Source organism: Lactuca sativa, chromosome 2 (assembly GCF_002870075.4).
Source record: "Lactuca sativa cultivar Salinas chromosome 2, Lsat_Salinas_v11, whole genome shotgun sequence".
Taxonomy (NCBI): domain Eukaryota; kingdom Viridiplantae; phylum Streptophyta; class Magnoliopsida; order Asterales; family Asteraceae; genus Lactuca; species Lactuca sativa.
Genome location: NC_056624.2, coordinates 186,275,349 through 186,296,101, shown reverse-complemented (window position 1 = coordinate 186,296,101; position 20,753 = coordinate 186,275,349). Strand labels below are relative to the sequence as shown.

The following is a 20,753-nucleotide window of genomic DNA, read 5'->3' as shown; positions in this document are numbered from 1 at the left end:
TATTAAATGAAAATAAATTCTCTTTGAGAAATGTTTTGATAAGTTATTATCATATTTTGTTTTGGGAACAAATTCCGCAACCGTTTTCTTTAAACGATTACTCTGATTTATAAAACAAAGCATAAACAAATCGGTCTTTTCTGGCCGTGAAAAATGGGGATGTCACAATCAATTATTCCTTCGTTCCACAAGATATCATATGAATCGAGTCATGGATTAGATGATCAACCTCATGTTCATTTATTTGTTTCCCGCATTCCCGATTTGTGATCAATTTAGACTACAAAATCGAACGGATGAATTTAGTCTGGACCAAGTGCCTGGTTTTCATAGATCAACTCAAATCACTTAGGGGCCCACAGATATTGATTTTCCTTATTCGGGAAAAAGGAACGAACTACATTGATTATATAGTCATACAATTTACATATCAAACCACAAATGGAATAACTCTTTATAACATCCAGTTACAAGATGCTTTTGAGCAAACCAATGCACAACTTATCTGTAAACTATGAACTATACATCTCTAGTTTAAGAATAGAACATATTATCGTCTTAGAATTACTTGTGATTGAATCCATGAAGTAATCTCTAAGCGTGGGTTTATCCAATACTTAGAATCTCCATTTTCAAAGTAATCATGAATATTGTACCAATTCCAATTGCAATGTCTCAACCTCAATCGATAATCTACAGTTAATTCATGACAATCTTAATTCACTATTTACTTCCAAAAGTATGATCGACTATGGAGTTTTGAATAATATTAAAATTACCCAGGGAAGTAAAACATGCAAAGTGAAACACAATAATAAATTAATTGACTATGGCATCATACCTATTAATCATAAATAAATTCCCATTATTTAATAACCATAACAATTATGAATTTATTCATTGTATAATGTTTCGAGTAATCAAATAACCACTTGAATTAGATAACACCAATCATGTCATGTTGTGAACATGCATACTATGCCTCCAGATGGTCCTTACTTTGTGAATAGATCGACTGGACATTACTTCAACGATGCTCGTTTAATAATTCCAAATTCTTATCGATATCTAAGATATAGTGGAATTTCATCTTTACATGCATTGTCCTTCTATGATGTCATGGTTCTTAAGTCATAGAGACTGAGCCTTCCACATTACAAAATGTTCCACTGGAACTTGTTACTAGAAACAATTTCATGGTTATGAAGTCTAAAATTCAAGATACACTCCTTGAACACATCTTTTACATTAAAGTTTCCAACTTACATGTAGATTTTGACAACATCTACCATTATGCAAACATTTCCATATTCCCATATAACGATCAATTATGACAAAAAGTTATCTCAATCCAAAATGTATCACTATGGTCATTTCCAAATGATGTCATATTTCTAACTGTCCACAAGCAACCAATATTCGGTAAAAACTTAGAATGTTCTTGACAGTTTGTTTAATAACTCTAGTCACATGAAATTCTAATCCTTTTCAAACAATGCTAAGAGCATTTGAAAAATAGAATAATTGAATTTTATATTATATGTAGTCAATCCTATATCTGAAGCATACGTGACTCGATTCATTATTACAACAGTCTAATATATGTTCAGTCTCTTGATATAATATTTACATATATAGAATATCCAATGTTAAAAAATTTCAACATGCTATTCATATATTCCTTTGACTAAGTTATATTAAACTATACAATCTAAACCTAAAGATTCATAAAGAAATATGAGTGCCTTTTCCCTTAAGTCGACTATAGTGAAACAGTACCCAAACTTTACAATTTGCAAAAACGGAGACATTGTTCCCTACGAACAATACTTTCAACATGCAATACTAGCATAATAATTATGCTCCCATTAGATTTGACATGTACCCAAAAATCAACTGGACTTCTAGAAATCAATACCCTTTAACTTTCTCATGGAAGTGTAGATTCCTATTTCACGATGTTTCATCAAGCCTCTAATTAGGCTTCTTAAGCTTATGTACTTTATCTGGATAGTGTATATGTTCAAACTCTTTCAAAACATGATAAACATATCTTCTGAAAGTTTAATGTAACATCCTGATGATAAGGTACTTCAAATTTCAACCTTTTAAATTCATTTATATTGCATCTGGTCTCAAAGTTCAAAAAATGTATGCAAAAAGGGCCTTAATTGCATTTTGGTAAATTAAGGCTTCGGAGTACGCCATGCGTACGTGGTGTATGCTGAGCGTACTAGGGTGCGCCCTAGTACACTAGGTGTACTTGCTAAACGAAGAAAACCTAATTTTTAGGGTTTAGCTGGTATTTAAGCATCCTTATGGCCTCCCTTCCCTTCACCTTATCAGCCTTCGCCCTCTCATTTGTGTTTGAAGCCCTTGTTCTCCTTTAGAAGTCATTTCTAGCCTAAAAGTGTGTGTTTGTGTGCTTAGAAGAAGAAGGAAGGAAGCCAATATCATCTTTAGAGAGTGAAGCCTTTTGGATATGGGATTTACTCCTCATTTGCAACCCTTCAAAGGTATAAAGCTTGCAACTTGATCTTTCAATCATGTAGATCTAGAAATGGGTGTTTTAGTGATACTTTTTGGTCCCAAATGTCTTATCTTGAGCATGACATGTTCCTGACGATTTGAGTTGTCCTTTCAGACACTAGGAGGGATCCTAAGTCATAAAAATGAAGTCTCAATGGTTAGTTTTGCTCCATGCATCTTGTAGAAGGTCTTATTGGATTAAGACCTTGAGTTAAGCACTTAATGGGCATGTAAGGTCATAAAGTTGGAAATTTTATGACTCTAGAGTGTATTTGAGCCTTGGATCTGAAATATGGACGTAAGTGATTAAGCTATTAAGCACTTAGTGAGTTTTAAAGGATGCAAGAGTATGCCTCGCGTACTCGGTGTACGCCCTACAAAAAATACAAGGTCAACCACCCCAATGAAGGTCAACTACGAGGGTTTGAAGTACGCTCAGCATACCTCCGGAGTACGCCCTGTGTACTCGCATTGGGTCAGCCCGGATGAGTTGACTCGGCTAGGTTGACTCAATTGACTTAGTGAGTTTGACCAATTGACTTTGACTTTGAGTTTGACCAAGTTTGACCTTGAGGGTATTTTGGGTATTTTGGGATTTTTATGGAATTGGTCATTGGTGGGATTAGGTGTTGGTTAAAGATTTGAGATTCGGAATCAGGACCTCATCAACTTCTATTTAGTTTGTGAGGTGAGTTTTCTGCATTGTACTTTTGGGTCGAAGGCACCAAGGTCGGCCCATTGGATTATTATCCTGGTTTATCGCATGTTGGTATGATGTAGTGATCTGTTAGATCTGTATACTGATAGATAAGATGATGTTATGCTTAGTGATCTGTAAGATCTGTCTGATTGTTTGTTGACTGGTTATATGTATGCTTATTTGTTATTTATATGTCGACATGGCTTATGTGTGGTTGGGTTGAGGCAGACCAGTGTAGACTGAAGGCCAAGAGACCCAGGGCATCCTAGATAGATTGTAGGCCGGTGAGCTGTACCAGTCGGACCGACGACTCGGATAACGTTCCAGATAGGCTGAAGGCTTGGTGAGGCGTACCAGGCATACTGAAGTTTTTGTGAGCATACCAGATAGACTGTAGGTAGGTGGGGCATTCCAATCAGGCTGAAGGCTCTGTATGCATGTTGTCTGTATTTATGTTTATGTTATGTGTTGGTACTTTGGGGGATGTCACTAAGCGTTGGCTTACGGTTTTGGGTTATGTTTAAGGTACTTTGGATGATCGTGAGAAGGCGAAGGCGTGACCGTACACATCCTCATGTTTTGACTTATGATTTTGGGAGACTCTGATGTTGAACATGTTTTGAAAACTATGTTTTAAACAATTTGTGAAATTGGTTGGTTTTAAAAAGTTTAAGTTTATCATGATTTTTATGAGTGTTGCATTTCACTTCCACAATCACGACATGTCATTTGGTAAATTTAATCGAAGATACTCCTTAGCCACGGTAAGCTTATTCAAGCCAATTTATGAACTATATGTATAGTGGGTTAATGGAGTATGTCACTGTTGAATTTTCATTTGACCAATAAATTGTCATTCCAACAGTGAGTTGTCATTTCATTTTGACTACGAAAAAATACACTTTGTCATATAACCAATGAATTGTCATGTCACTTTGACTATGAAAACATACATTGTGTCATACAACCAACGAATTATTATTTCTGTAGTGAATTGTCATGTCACCATTAATTTTAACATTCAGGTTTTACTTTTTCTTATAACTTCTATACGTTTCACTTAATTTTATATCACCTTTCTTTCAGTTCCCTAATTTAAGTCATCTCAACGTATTTCAAAATGAGTTCATAAAATGAAGTGTGATATGTCTATGGATTGCTACATAAAACACAATGAAAAAAAGTTCAACTCAAATAGAGTTCATATGAAGGAGCTATTAAGGTTCGAAGTTGGACTTTTCATACTTTCACCGACTAACATACTTTGGAGCTAAACACATATTACTTACCAACATCAAATTCTGGAATATAATATCCATGGAAAGCCCTTGTTACAAAGAACACATTGAAAAAAAAAAAAAGCTAAAACCGAGTTCGTATGAAAAAGTTATAAAAGTTTAAAGTTGAGTTTTTTTTTCAATATTTTTCACTTAATAACCTATTTTGGAGCTAAAAAGTATGATTTCTCAATATCCAAATATGAAGTGTAATATGTAAATGAAAATCCCTTGTAACAAAGATCAAAATGAAAAAAAAAATCAATTAAAATATAACTTGTATGAGAAAGAAAAAGTTATGAATATTTGAAGTTTAAAAAAAAAATCACAAACGAGTCATCTTTAGGAAATGACATCATGTGCAAAAATGGTGGCTAAAGTTTGCATTGTTTATTTTTTATTTTGCTATTTTATTTTATGTAAAAAAAAAAGCTCTTATGAGCATTTTCTCTTTATTAAATTATACTAGTATTTCAATTTAACTTATAAAAAGGTGAAGTGTGATTGGTTTTTTAAGAATGAAAGGAGAGTGAGAAAACAATGAAAGGTTGTTTAATTGGAAATGAAAAAAATGAAGTGTAAATGGTGAGTACACTGTACACCATGTGCTCTTTTAAATTGGACCCAGACTTTTTTTTTCTTTCTCCTATGGAACCAGATAAAAGTGATAATGACGCACGTTGTACTAGTCAATTTCAACCTAATAAAACCTCCGTTGGATTTAACAAAAAACTCAAAATTAAGGTTGTATTTAGGAAAAAAAAAACAGAGGTCCTACCGAGATTTGAACTCGGGTTACTGGATTCAGAGTCCAATGTCCTAACCACTAGACCATAGGACCATTTGAGTTCTTAATTTGGAAAATATATATATTACCAATTACGATTACAACTCAGCTAACGGAGAGGAAATGAGTCGATCGGAACTATACAGTTCTGGAAGGGCAATCCGACCCGTAGATGGTATCTATCTTTGACGCAGTGCTCCAATCGACGGCGATCCGTTTATCCCAAGCAACGATGCTAATCGTGCTATAGCAAATTTGTAATGTGTTTGAAAAAAAAAAAAGAGGTCCTACCGAGATTTGAACTCGGGTTACTGGATTCAGAGTCCAATGTCCTAACCACTAGACCATAGGACCAATTTGTTTAAATGTTTCCTACATATTAATGTTATTAACAACCCCTCTCAAGGGACTAACTACACTAACACTTCGTTTATGTTTTATTCTATTAGATGATGATGTCCAAGAATATTTAAAAAAAAAAAAAATCGTAGCATGCTTAAGAAAATTTAACAAGAGTAAAAGCATACAAAATTAAGATTCAATATGGAAAGTCTTATTTTCCTCATCTAACTCAACATTTTTATGTTAAACTACTTGGTATGAGGCCGTTGCGGGTTTTTATTGCCGATGTGGCATGACCTCAATGACGTTATAACGCCTCGACCACCGCCCCAGCTACGTATTAAGGGGTCTTCCATGAGCGATGACAACAACTGACAATGCATCATTTTCAAATGTTTTCGGTCAAAATAACTGTTTGTGAACGGTAAAAAAAAATTACTTATTGCCTTTTCACATATAAAATACCTATATATACACAAAAAAAAAATTACTACACCATTCTTCTATTACTCATTCTATTTACATAAAAATCAACCATATTTTCTTTCAACCAAGTTACGAAGCAAAACCTGAACACCCATCCACTAAACACAAACACATTCGTTCCAATGGGGTTCGCACAATACGAAAGATATATGAACCTCATCAACTCTCAAAACTCACCAAAAATATTATTTTCATGAAACTATTTCAATCTCCCTCACCCCCAATGCAATTTCTTACATCGCCCTGCATGCAACAAAACTCAAACTTTCAACAAAATATTTTCAATACATTTGATTTCATTCCACAAACAACCACACAACCACCACTTACGCAACCAACGCAAGTGGGAGGTAGTCAGAAAGGTAGAGGGAAAGAGAAAAAGAAATGGAAAGTGATCGCGAAAAGTAAAGAAAAAGCTCCACTATGGTGGACACTTGAGGAGGAGTACGCGTTGGTGGTAGCATGGTGCAGGACTTCAAAAAAAATACAATTATAGGAAATGATATAAGGAGAGTTGGTTTTTAGGAAGTCGTTCTCGGAAAATTTCACACAATTTTGAAGAAACAACCATATCGCAATGTCGATATGCTTAGTAGCAAGTGGACTCCAATGAGTCATAGGTACAAAAAGTTTAATGAGATTTTCACGAGACTTTCTTCGCAAAATCAAAGTGGTGCAAATGATTTCTATATGTTGAAAGTTGAGAGGGAGCAATACCAACTCGAAATGGGACATGCTTTTGAGTATGAAAAATTATGGGATATTTTGAGAAAAGATCCAAAATGGATTAAAACGCAAACATCGTCGGAGGCACAATCAAAGAGGTCTTACAATTCTAGTTTGTTTGACATTTCTGACGCACGAACTAACATCGACCTCCACGCCGACACGGATGACGTCCCCAAAAGACATCGAAAAGATCTCCTACGCCCCCTCCCCCCCCCCCACCGATTGGGCGCCACAATGCAAAGCGTGCTCAACGACATTCGGACGAAGCCGAAAGAATGGCACAAGAGTTGGCGGAAATGAAAATAAAAGTTTTACCAACGCAATTTAATAGTAAAAGGAATATTTGATGTGCAACACCAACACTTGGAATTCCTTCGTCGTTAAATAGAGGAAGATAAAATGGTGAATGATTTGACAATTCTTCGCACTCACGAGGAAGATATGACGCCACGAGAAGTGAAAGTGTTACGGAAGATGAAGGAGAAAACCAAGAAGAAATATTTGGACTAGGGCTATCATAATGTTTTTATATTTTTAAATTAGGACTATCATATTTTTTTTTGCGTTCAATGTTATATTTTCGTGTATTGTTATTTTTAGTTTTTTAATGTGATGTTTAATTTAGGATTTAATTAAATAGCATTTCTTATTAATTTTATTTTTTTTATTAATATTATAACATAGATAAAAAAAACAAATAAAAAAAATAATGACATGGAAATTAGTGGGTGTTATAACATGTTCATTTTCTCATTTGGTGTTATAACAACATGAGATGACATGGCATGTGAAGTGACACTTTTTTAGTGTGGTAACATGTCTTAATATGTTGTCAACATCCACCAGTCTTAACTAGCGTTATACCTATATAGTGGACGGTTGACTGATGTAATAAAAAAACAATAGATCGATTTTACTTTTGTGTATAACACCGTACTTAAATTTGTTCCAACTATAGCATTGTGCTATGTAATTCATTATTTTTGTACTTATATCGTTCATTTGCTCCAATTATAAGAACACATACAAACTTATTTTTGTTCATTATATCAGCTTACATTGGTTGCAGTTATTTTTGGCAGTTAACATAGATGTAATTCAAGTACAATCGCATTAGAGGGTTAACTACAACAAATAGCAATGCACTTCCATTGCTAATTCTTGTAATCAGCCTAAATATGGGCTAAATGTGTTAATAAGCAATGGACTTTCATTTTTTTTTTTACTAAAATAACATATTTCTCACATTTGTATTATAAAAAGATTACTTATATTTTTAAAATATTTCGAACTAAACCATTGTACTTTAAAAGTACATTGCTATAATTCAGAAATTTATAAAGCAACAAACAGACTAATAAAAAAAAGTATTTTAAGCGTGTATAATTGAAAACTAAATTTTTTTTTAAAGAAAACTAATTTTGTCTAGATTTGATTTTCAAAAACATGTGCAAAAAATTAAAAATATAAGTATGTAATTTTTATTGGTTAAAAACAAATCTATTATTATTATTATTGGTTAAAAAAATAAATACATTGCTATTTTTATGGTTAAAATATTAATAAGTTTCTATTATTGTAAAAAAGGATAAGTACATGATTATTATTGGTTAAAAAGATTCATTTTATTCCGCAAAAAATACATGTTTTTTTACATCTAACTCTTATTCTTCTTCTTTTTTAAAAAGTTTTTTTTGCCACCTACAAGATTAAACACATAAAAAGATATTAACTTATAACTTAAATATAGTTTATGTTGGTAACCAATTTTAGCATCAATTCAAAGCATTCATGAATCATGATTCATTCAGTATCAGCAAAAGCAAAATGTTAGTTTTTTTTTTTAATATTGAATATTTAGAAACCTTGATAATATAACCAAAATTGAAACAGTTTTCAGATATCGGAGTAATCAATGGACATAAAGAACCAAGGAAAAGAATGACCGGAGTAGTTTCTTTTGAAAATATTAGACCAAAATCTCTTGTAGAATTTTGAAGTTATAATATGCTTAATAAAGACAAAAATACACTGCCACTTATTGAATTAGCCCAAATGAAAGGACAAAACAACAATCTATTTGTATAGATCTATAGTGATTTCATTCCATGATCTCGATCCCAACAAAATAGTTTTAGGCGTCGAACCAAGAAACTGACAATAAATAGTCGAGGGAAGGAGACTAATCGAGATACTCCAATATAGGTGAAGCAACTCATCATCTTCAATAACCTCATATCAATACACATTATAGCTTGAAATAACATCGTCAGGCAAAAACACACCAATTATGGCAATATACTTTATATACATATTTTCATCATTGTCAGCATTTCACCATCTAGAACATCTAAATTTGTGTTTTCAGTTTTGCTAATTGATATAATCAAGTAGCTATATTGTAAAGTAAAAAACTTAGCAATTACCTACAGTTAAATATTCAATAACTGTGTTTTAGAGGTAAAAGTCAAAGGTCTAAAAGAAATACAAAAATTTTGCATGCCAAAGCCTCCTAGCATTCCTTTAACCAAATTCCAAAAGCATAGAAAATGGTTGGTTTCCTTTAACAAAATTCACTATTTACATGCAAAAGAATTTATAAAATTATATAATTACCCACAGTAATATGAAGTTGTTCATGAATAGCTTCCTGGTGAGCCTTCTTTACTACTAACTTTCATTTATTTCTTTTTTTTTAGCATCATATTTACTTTCATTTATTTATTTATCATAACATCCTACAATGATTTAATGAAAAAAACCTGAAGGATGTTATAATAAATAAATAAATGAAAGTATGTTGCTAGTTACTGCAACAATGATTTAATGTCTTAATGAGATAAAATTAAAAGTATGATGCTATAGTTAAGTTGTTATAAAATTGAAAATAGTTAAAAAAAAATAAGATAAAACTATTAGTAGGCTCAAATATATAAAAAAATTAGAATAAAATTGATAGCACCAAACATATCGGTTGCAATGCAGAAGAACACAAAGATTTAGATCCTTTTTCTTTCACATAACTATCCAAGAGATGTATAATCTCAACTTTGCTAGAATCTACCCATGCATCGAAATTTACCATCAAAATCTCTTGGAGTTCACCAAATCTTCATCGCCTATAGAGAAAAAATGAAGATCACGATAAGGTTATTCACTAAAATGAGCATTAAGTGAGAGCTTTTCTGTGACATCCTTATTTTTCCGGCAAATTTAAAACTTTTTATTTATGCTTTATTTATTTCATAGTATAAAACTTAATGCAAAATTTGTTCCCAAAACATGATAATATCATTAACAAAAAAATATGAGGAAATGTGTTTAATTTATATTTAAAACCACGGGATGTCATCGTCAATACAGATACATAAGCATAAATAAGTCTTAATAGCCTTACAACAATTTATTATAATAATGGCCTACAACTCCTCAAATCACTTGTCATCCAAGTGTTTTCGTACAGCTACCTGTGATACAAAGAAATTGAATGGGTCAGGCTTGAGCATAGAGGATTTTCAGTCCACATTAATTAAGTTCTTTAATTATATATTTCACTTCAAATAATTTACCAGATTACCTATTCTTGTTATTCTCACATACTGATCTTAATATATTGATCTCAAGGGACCTATCATAAGGATCAACATCATCAACGGGTAGACAATACTGCTTAGGGGATTCCATTAGCAGTTTGTGTCCATACATTAACCATGGGGAGAGTACATTAAATGAACATATAGTTCATTAACACCTATAGGTTGTGACCCTGCTAGCGTTTCCACTGGACTATCTAGAATAGTCTGTGGTCGTCATCTATACTCTGCTAGATGACTGGTTTATCAAAAGTCAAGTCCTCACATCATCATCTCATCATTTTCATCACCTATCACTAGCCAATATATTTTATTTAATTATATGAAAATACATATATTATTAAATCGAGAAAAAACATATAATTCATTTAACACATATATCAAGTAATATAGACAATAGGAACACGTAGCATTTAATCATATGGATACTTTATATCTATGTATAAGCTGAAAGTAACTATGTACTCACTTGTTAAAGTGATGACTGGAAAGTTAGGCAGCACTTCGCTTCAACACTTAGCCTTTCCTTTGATGTGACATAGGTTCAATTATTACTAAATCTTGGTCTAATATTCCTCATGACTAAAGATAGTCATGATTCCTCAATAATCCTAATGTATACATCAAGATCTATCAAGTAAGGAGCAACCATGTAAGATCATATCGTTGGTGGGGCCCGTTTGGTATACAAAGTAGACTGTTTGGAAATATCACTTTAAACACCTCACTAAATCTAGCCTAGACAATACCCCCGTAAGTAGATTAATCAGTATAACGACATGGTTCTATTGATAAATCTGATTTATAGGTTCATAATAATGATTATGGTTATACATATAAGTTAAACTGAAAAGACTAGAGTTTAGCTTAACTTACAGAGGTTCTTCCTAACAAGAGTCCAAAAATTGTAATCGCAGAGCTCTGGCCTAATAGCTACTACTTGACAATCACTCAGGGGCCACATGACTTAGCCATAGACTGAAAACTAAGGGAAAATTGGGTTAAAGTAGAGAAAAACAAGAGAGAGAGAGAGAGATAGAGAGAGAGAGAGAAAGACTTGTAGGGGTGTGAGGAATGAATGAAGGACGAAAGGATTTATATAGAGATCAAAATCCAAAAGCATGATGTGCCTAGCCAGGGGGAATCTTGCACCCTGTCTTGCTCAGAAATCCTTCTCTCTTAGCGTAACACGTGGTGATTTTCTACTAACGACGTGGTTGGCTTTTAGAACATTATGTGCACCGCACACCACGCACGTACCGATTTTCAGATTTTCAAAATTGTATAACTTCTTCATACAAGCTCATTTTTCTAGATTCTTTATATCCAGGCATAGCTATTGACAAGATCTACGACTTTCATTTAGACTTCATTGACTAATTTTGACTTTTATTTATTTCACACATGCTTAGACTGTTAAAGCTCGTATAAAATGTGTAACTCTCTAATATGGCATCCGTTTTTACTATCTTTATATCGTTGGACACTTTATTAATGAGATATTCGAATCTCATTTAAATTGTTTCCGCTAACAATCAGTCGATCTAAAATTCGATTTTTGTGTCCGCACTACTATGCTGAAACTTAGAAAAATCATAACTTCCTCATACGAAGTCAAATTTGGATGTTCCTTATATGCACACTCTCAATTTTATGATTCCTATGACTTTAATGTAGATTAGTTAGGAAAATAAGCAACCTATCAAAGATTCACTTTTTACGACGTGCGTTGTCGTATCACGTAGAACACGAAACTTTAAACGATCATAAAATTCTTCACATGAAGTCAGATTTTTGCATTCCTTATATCCCTGGAATCCTTATCACGACTACTTCGACTTTCATCAAGGTTATTCGGTCTAATTATTTTTCTATTTTAAACGCGTATTTTATTCCTATTTTATTATATCGCTATAAGCACGTATATTACATATAATTACACATAAATCACATAATACTAAAATAACCCTCTTTATTTATTTCATAAAAGTTTACAATTTTTGACCATTGCAATTACATCATCTTATTAATGCCTAGCGAGAAACATGGGTGTTACAACTTTCTCCCCTTAGAATGATTCGTCTCGAAATCATGCATCATCAAACAGATATAGATAGCGACTCCTTATTTCGCTTTCTGTCTCCTAGGTGAGGTTCAGCCCAGACGTATGTTTCATCGCACAAGCACCAATTCAACCATCTTACATCATAACTTCTTCATCTTTCGGTCAACAATCTTTTCGAGTTCTTTAATAACCTCTTGTTCTCATTTATCCTCATATCCAAAAGTGGAATCACATCAGGAACTTCTCTCGTGAACTTTCTCAAATAATACACATGAAAGATGTTATGAATACCTTCGAGTACTTATGGTAGATCCATCTTGTAAGCTTGGTTCTCAATCCTCTGAAGAACCTTGAATGGTCCAATGAACCGTGGACTTAGGTTTGCTCGTTTTACAAACCAAATAAGTCCCTTTCATGGAGAGACTTTAAGCAACACTTGGTCTCATATTTCGAATGTAATCAATTGTCGCTTCTTATCTGCATAGCTCGTCTGATGATTTTGAGCTACCAACATCCTTTCTCTAATCACTTTCAACTTCTCGGCAGTCTGATGGACATTATCAGGACCCATAAACCGCTTCTCTCCGGCTTCAAGCAAACAAGATGTGTATGACACTTATGTCTATATAGTGCTTGATAAGGTGTCGTATTAATGACTGAGTGGTAACTATTATTGTAGGAAAATTCCACCAACAGTGGATGCTCATCTCAGTTTCCCATAAATTCTAAAGTACAAGCTCTCAACAGATCCTCCATTGTTTGAATCATTATTTTGCTTTGACCATCATTCTATGGATGGTAAGCAGTACTCAAACATAGCTTTGTACCCATTTCTTCATGTAAACTCCTCCAAAATCGAGAAGTAAAATGATTATCATGGCCTGACACAATTATCATGGGAACATCGTGAGCTTTCACTATCTCTTTCATGTAAATTTTTGCAATCTTTCCATAGACATCTCTCATTTTCCGCTATGAAATGTGCGCTCTTTGTCAATCGTTCTTGATTACCCAAATCATGTCGTGACATTTCTTCGACCTGGGCAATTTGGTCACAAAATCCATGCTGATGTCTTCCCATTTACCCATGGGTACTGGTAAAGGTTCCAAATTCCATACAGTTTCTGATGTTCCTCTTTAACTCTTGCGCAAGTCATACACTCCGCCACATACTTAGCAATATCGACCTTCATCATCGGCCACCATTAGTAAGCTTTTAGATCCCTATACATCTTGGTGTTGCCCGGATGAACTGAGTACATGGTCTTGTAAGCTTCTTCCATAAGAAGATCCCTCATTCCTCCCATATTAGGCACCTAAATTTTGTTTTGGAATACCTTCAATCCTTGAATGTTTGTATCGAACACTAATGTTTTGCCTAAACGCTCCTCCTTTCGGTTATCTCCATTCAAAGCTTCATTTTTCTTGATGTTTTCCACAATTGTCGAGACAATTTCAATTCTTAAGATTCTTGGCCTTTTCCTTTCCAGGTTTATCTTTCTACTAAAAGCATATGCTATGATATTCGTTTTGCCAGAGTGGTAAAGTATATCACAGTCATAGTACTTGAGTAATTCTAGCCATCTTCTTTGTCTCATGTTTGACTCCTTCTAATTAAAAAGATACTGGAGACTCTTGTGATTAGTGAAAAGTTTACACTTCGTGTCATACAAGATAATGTCTCCATATCTTTAGTGCGAAAACCACCGCTACCAACTCCAAATCATTAGTGGGGTAGTTTTGTTTGTACGTTTTCAGTTGTCTGGGCGCATATGTTATCACTTTATCTCTTTAGGTTAGAACATAACCCAACCCAAATCCAGATTCATCACTGTAAACTACGAAGTATTCTCCTCTGTCGCGTAAAGCAAGGATCGGTGCTTTACACAATCACTTCTTTAGCTTCTCAGAAGCTTCTTCATGCTTCTCACTCCATGTGTAGGTATCTCCTTTGTGGGTCAATGTTGTCAATGGAGCAACTATTGAAGAAAAGCCTTGGATAAACCTTCGGTGAGACTTTTTGGTCATTCCTATTTCATCACAACTTCAATCTTTGTTGGATCAACCATTATTCCTTCTTGTTTAACTACATGACCCAAGAATTGCATCTCTCAGATCCAAAACTCACATTTGGAGAACTTTGCATACAATTTCTCCTTCTTCAAAACTTTCAGGACTTCTCGTAAGCGCTTGCCACGCTCCTACTGTCTCTTTGAGTAAATCAGAATGTTATCGATGAAAACTATTACAGATTTATTGAGGAAAGTCTTACAAACTTGATTCATAAAATCCATAAATGATGTTGGAGTATTGGTCAGTCCAAAAAACATAACCAAAAACTCATAGTGTCCATATCTATTTCTGAATGTGGTCTTCTCAATATCTTGCTCTCCACATTCAACAGATGATAATCAGACATAAGATTGATCTTCAAAAAATAGCTCACACCTTGCAGTTGATGGAACAGGTCGTCAATCCTTGGAAATACATACTTGTTCTTCATAATGATTCAGATGTCTATAATCCTGAACATCATTATGCTTCCATCCTTCCTTTTTCCACAAATAACACCAGATCTCCCTAAGGTGATGAACTAGGTCTTATAAAACCTTTGTCCAACAACTCATGAAGTTCCATCATAAGCTCCTTCATCTCCGTCGGTGCTAATCAATATGGTGCTTTTACTATCGTGAGGTTCCTGGCAAAAAATCTATTCGAAACGCTACTTTTCTATCAAGGGGCAATCCGAGAAGATCTTCGAGAAAGACTTCTAGAAAGTCACACACTACCAGTATTCCTTGCATCTCCTTCTTCTTATTTCTCGTGTCGATCACAAATGCCAAGTATGATGCGCATCCTTTGGCTAAACACTTTAAGGCCTTCATCGTAAAGATGACTCCGAAATTTACTCTGCTTTTGTCCCCATACACCATAAATGGTTCTCTTCTAGGAGGGTTTACTCTCACCATCTTCTTTCTACATATTATATTGGCATCGCTTGCACTTATCAATTCCATTCCTAATACGATCTTGAAACTGTTTAACTCAATGGGTAATAATTCTACGTGGAACTTATTCCCATTCAAGTCAATGATGATGTTTTTCATGCATTAACTAACATGTATAAATTTTCCTCTAACAGACTAGACTATTAAGGCATTATCTAGTCAATCTACGTGCAATGCTAGTCTTCTACCAAATTTACAAGAAATAAAGAAGTAGTTAGCTCCAGAATCAAACAAAATATTTGCAAGAAAATCATTTACTAGGAAAGTACCTGAAGCGACATTTGCTTCTTCCTTTGCTGCTTCCAGAGTCATCTAGAATGCTCTCACCTTTGGCTTTGGCGACCCATTTGGCTTTGCAACTTCCTTCTTCTTTGGGAAATCATTTTGAACATGCCCATCCTCTCTGCATCCATAACACACCCTTTTGTTGAACGTACATTCATTGGAATAGTGACCCATCCTTCCACATTTGTAACAGGTCACTTCATCGCTACACTTCTCGAAGTGCTTCTTCTTGCAATTCTCGCACCACTTAGCTTCATAATTCCCCCAAACTTCATGTTGTTGGGGCCAAATTTTGAAAATATGCTCTTCTTTTTGGATCTTGAAGATCCATCAAACTTTCTCTTCTCTTCTATCCCCACTCTCTCTATACCCTTATCCCTTAATTGGGTCTGAAAATTCTTGGCTGCCCAAATAACGACCTTCAAAGTGGTTGTTTGTTTGACCATTTGACCAAAATTTGCTGGTAATCCAGTAGAAAACTTGTTGACCTTGGAGAGTTTAGTAGGAACCAAATAAGGTACCAACTTCATCTTCTCAGTGAACGTTGCAGCGTACTCACTGGCACTCATTTTTCCCGTATTCAGATTTTGGAACTCGTTGTTGATCTCAAGAAGGTCTTGCTTAGAGTAATATTGAAACATCCAAAAATATGGTCCCAAAAATTTCATTTTTATAATAGATAAAGTAGTATTTTCCAATAACATCCAAACATTTAGATAAAAACCATGTATCATTTTGCTATAAAAAATCAGAGTAAAACATCATAGCGGAATCTCAATGGTGTGTGCGATGCAATCATCCTGAGCTCTTCCCTTTACAACCGGAAGTACCTGAAACATGAACTAAAAACGGTAAGCACAAAGCTTAATGAGTTCCCCCAAAATACCACATAGCAACCATACATTAAACATATAGTAAACACATAGTGGGCCCCACCCTGTCATCAAGCCCCTCCCGGCATCGAGCAGAGCTCGGTAAACGGGCCCCACCCAACATGAAATAAAATATATCAAATAATTACATACACATGCAATAATCACATAGATACATAGCATACAAATATCCATCACGCCCCGCCCGACATCGAGCCTTAGCCTGGAAAGCATATAAACACAGGCACATGCAAGAGTCACAAAGACAACTAGCATACTAACAATGTAACAATAACATGGGTTGGCATTGGTGCCTTCGACCCGCTAAACTCGATAAGGAAACTCACCTCGAATACAAAAAGATAGCTGAATGGATCCTGGCTCCGAGTATTGACTCTACTCAACCCCTAAACATAAAAGATCTCCTTAGATACAACTCAAAATGCCCAAAAGCCCCTTATAGGTCAAACTTGGTTAAAGACAAAAGTCAAAGTCAAAGTCAACGGCCCGAGTTGTCCTTCAACTCGCCGAGTTTCTCCATTAGTCTGCAAAGTCGGGCAGAAACCGATCCAACTCACCGAGTTTGTCCATAAACTCGTCAAGTTCGCTAGAAACCCAACATCTTAATTCATTAAGCCGACCTTATCGAAACTAAGAGCTTCACAACTCATATCTTAACTGAAATGGCATCTAGAAGGGTAAAGTTTCCAATTTTACCCCCAAGAACCACCAAAATGGGTTCAAAACCCAAACCCTAGGCTTAAAAGGGTGAGGGATTAATCATTAAGCACTTAATCACCAAAGGCATAGCCCCAAACTACAGACAGATCTGGCCCTAAAAGCTGAATGGCTACGTAAAGTTTCCAACTTTACACTCATGCATGACTAGGAGAGGCTCAAATGCTCAAAAGAGGCCAAAAGAAAGACTTAATGAAAGCATGAAGCCCTTAAGACCATAAAGTTGGCACCTTTATGCCAAAAGAGCTCATGAAAATCTTAGATCTGAAAGGATAACATATGGGACGTCCTACACCCCCATCATCCATCCAAACATGGCTAAATGCATACAAACTAACCTAATAAGAGATCTAAGCAACTAATAAGCAGTGTATGAACTTGGTACCTTAAAAACTTGACCAATGAGCTAGTGATTTTGGATCCAAGGCTCCTTCTTCAAGTCAAGCAACTCACAATTCCTTAGCTCCTTCAATATGCACCAAAAATGGACACTTAAGGCTCTCCGCAAGCTCACACACTCAAGAATGGAAGGAAATGCTCGATTTTAGGGTTTTTGGACATAGAAGGCTGGTAAGGAGGCCAGTCAAGGGATTTAAGGCCTTTAAATAGGGTGCAACAACCTAAAAATTGTGGTTTCCTTCTTAACTGCCGACTCGCCGAGTTGACTCATTAAACTTTGCAGCCAAAAACCATTTCGACATGTCGAGTTGAGGCTTCCAACTCGCCGAGTTTTCCAAGAAAATATAAAAAAATGGAAAATAAATTCATACCAGAAACCAGGCGATACAAATACTCTATCTTCAACTACACAAGGAACATGCTAACAACTTCCACCAACTCAACACCCCAGGCTTAAGTTGTCTAGCAGCGAAGATTTTCTTCTGCCTATCGTTGCAATCACAACTTTCGAACACCATCTTCATTTCGGAGATCCAATCCATCACTTGTACTGGTGTTAGGCTTCTAGAGAGGCTTGGTGGTTCGACTAAAATTCTTATACTTACAGCCATTCCTTTCAATCATTTCCTCAGGGTCATTCTTCTTAACCCTTGGGGGTTCAACACGACTAACTGTCCTACTATAGTTTCCTTCTTTTAATGGGTCCTCATTGAGCTCAGGCTGTTTAATAGGTACCTTAGGCTCATATCTATTATTTCCTAATAGTTATCTCATCTCTCTTTGTTTGGCCATCATAGCTCGAATCATTGCTTGGACTCCCATCATCGTGATGGGCGCTTGCACAGGCATTGTCCCTAGTGCATGCTTGACTGTACGAGGCTCAAGTCGTTGATTACCGTTTCCTAATCCTCTTCGAGTTCTCACCATTTCGATCTATACACCAAAACAGGCATTCAGTGTAACGAGATGATAGTTTAAGATAGTGAAGGTTTTAGATATGTTTACACACACAAATTCCCCTTATTACTATGGAAAGCTATATGCCAATTCTAATACTGTAACTAAACGTTTAGAATCCTGAACACATAAAATTTCTAAATCTAGGTCGACAGTAGACCTTAAATCCAATCAAGTAAGTTATCATCCTAGGTAGGCAACCTAAAGCATGCTATAATTCAAACCAATTAGCACATAACATAAAATTAGGCATCTTATCCTAAAGTAAGCTAATGTTCGTGTCAATTCAGGCATACTACCTAAATATAGAAGACATATACCTCCCGATCATTTCTTAGCATTCTATGTTAAGTTTATAAATCCTCAAATATTCCTAGTTCGCTTAAACTAATGCTCTGATACCAACTATGACATCCCCATATTCACGACTAATTTAATACTTTTTATTTATGATTTATTGATTTCAGAGTATAAAACTTAATGCGGAATTTGTTCCCAAAACATGATAATATCATTATCAAATCATTTCTAAGGAAATGTATTTCATTTATATTTAAAATCATAGGATGTCATCGTTAATACAGATACATCAACATAAACAAGTCTTAATTGGCCTTACCATAATTTATTATACTAATGACATACAACTCCTCAAATCACTCATCATCCAAGTGTCTTTGTACCGCTATCTATGATACAAAGAAACTAAGTGGGTCATGCTTAGGAGCCTGGTGAGCACATAGGGTTTTCAATCCACATTAATTAAGTTCTTTAATTATATAATTCACATCAAATAATTTACCTAATTACCCATTATCTTTATTCTCACATACTGATCCTAATATACTGATCTCAAGGGACCTATCCTAAGGATCATCATCATCAACGGGTATACAATACTGCTTAGGGGATTCCTTTAGCAATATGTGTCCATACGGTAACCAGGGGTAGAGTACATCAAATGAACATATAGTTTATTAACACCAATAGGTTGTGAGCCTGCTAGCTTTTTCACTGGACTGTCTATAATATTTCATGGTCGTCATCTATACATTGTGTAACATCCCAAAAATACATATAAAATTTTTGTTTTTAAATTCATTCAATTCATATGATACTAATACCAAAATAGTCGAAAGATTATAACATGTAATTTCCCTCAAAATACCACATACTAAACAAACATACTGCCAAGAATATATGGTTGCTTGCCTACCCCCTCGGTTTATTTCAATTGGATACTGCCAAGCATATATGGATGATTGTCTACCCCTTCGTTCTATTTCAACCGAATACTATCAAACATGTCTGGGTGCTTGCAATCCCCTTTGGTTTATTTCAACCAGATACCAGGTCTATTTCACCCCTTACTACTACCACATAATATCATAACAGAAATCACAGAGTCATCAAGCAAATACAGGCATAACTGACAATTATCACAAGAAAATCATCACATTACAACATAAACTAGTGGGCCGGCCTTGGTGCCTTCGACCCATGGATACTGCGAATGAAGACTCACCTCAGACTATAGGTATCAAATCTCACTCAACGGATACTCGCGAACTCCTCTCCCTACTGCCCAAGTATAAAACCCTAATTAGAAATTAAGTCGCATTCTAACCCGAAAGTCCAAAACCCTAATTCTTTAATTAAGGCTAAAAGGGCTCCTCTACCTTCGCCTAATTGGGCCTCCTTTCCTCCAAGGCCCAAATCCATAAAAACCCGAAAAGGCATCCAAGCCCACTATAAGGCCTCTAAGGCCCAATATGGCCCAAGAACAAACATGGCCCTATGACCAAAAATGATCTGCTACAATCAGGTGGGCTCAGGGCCCAACTTACTCAAGTCCAAATCCCAACACCAAATGAGCCCACAAATCTTCTAGGCCCACTGATTGCGTATATGTGACGTACTTGGCTTGTACGCCTAACATACACTGGAGTACGCACGACGTACTAGTCTGCCAACCCAAACTCACTA

General features: G+C 35.1%; 2 non-coding genes across 2 annotated transcripts; both read right to left on the bottom strand.

The window, feature by feature from the left end:
• Nucleotides 1-5,275: 5,275 nt before the first annotated feature.
• Nucleotides 5,276-5,347, bottom strand: TRNAQ-CUG (transfer RNA glutamine (anticodon CUG)). Its single transcript has one exon. It is a non-coding gene; the product is annotated as a tRNA-Gln (tRNA).
• A 228-nt stretch (nucleotides 5,348-5,575) lies between these two features.
• On the bottom strand, nucleotides 5,576-5,647 carry TRNAQ-CUG (transfer RNA glutamine (anticodon CUG)). Its single transcript has one exon. It is a non-coding gene; the product is annotated as a tRNA-Gln (tRNA).
• Nucleotides 5,648-20,753: the final 15,106 nt, after the last annotated feature.